At 41.3% G+C, this 535-nt stretch overlaps 1 pseudogene; it reads right to left on the minus strand.

Annotated features, from left to right (window-relative positions):
• Positions 1-535, minus strand: part of LOC116081469 — a 3,258-nt pseudogene that overhangs the window by 1,967 nt on the left and 756 nt on the right.

Raw genomic sequence — 535 nt, forward strand, 5'->3', positions numbered from 1 at the left:
CTTCTTAAAAGGGGGAACCAAATACCCACGGAAGGAGTTGCAGAGATTAACTATGGAGCAGAGACCAACCTAACACTTCTAGTTAATGTCTTTGAGTGAGGGAAGTCTTTCGATTATTCTCTAGTATGTAAAACATTTCTAACTATTGTGGGACTGCCCTGAAAATTCTAACTATGTTAATAGTAAGCAATGGTGCCTTTCTAACTGTGTTAACAGTAAGCAATGGTGCCTGACCTCTGTTGCTAACTCTGAGAAAAACCTGTCTGGCAAAGCAGATTCCTTGAGAGAAATTCCAAGCTAAGGACAGCTAGGAATTGGATTAGGATAGGTTGGAAACATTGTGCTGGCCAGGAAATGATGCCCAATCTTAGCCATTTATGAATCATTTCTTGGGGTACCTTTATGCCTAAATAAGAGGGCGTGTTGATGATTGGAAAGACTGATCTGGAACACATCTGAGTTAGGACATACCAGTGACTGTCTGAATATCCAGGAGGCACAGAACTCCTTTAGGATCCTTATTGCCTCTAATCCT

The sequence above is a fragment of the Mastomys coucha genome, chromosome X, assembly GCF_008632895.1.
Source record: "Mastomys coucha isolate ucsf_1 chromosome X, UCSF_Mcou_1, whole genome shotgun sequence".
Classification (NCBI taxonomy): Eukaryota; Metazoa; Chordata; class Mammalia; order Rodentia; family Muridae; genus Mastomys; species Mastomys coucha.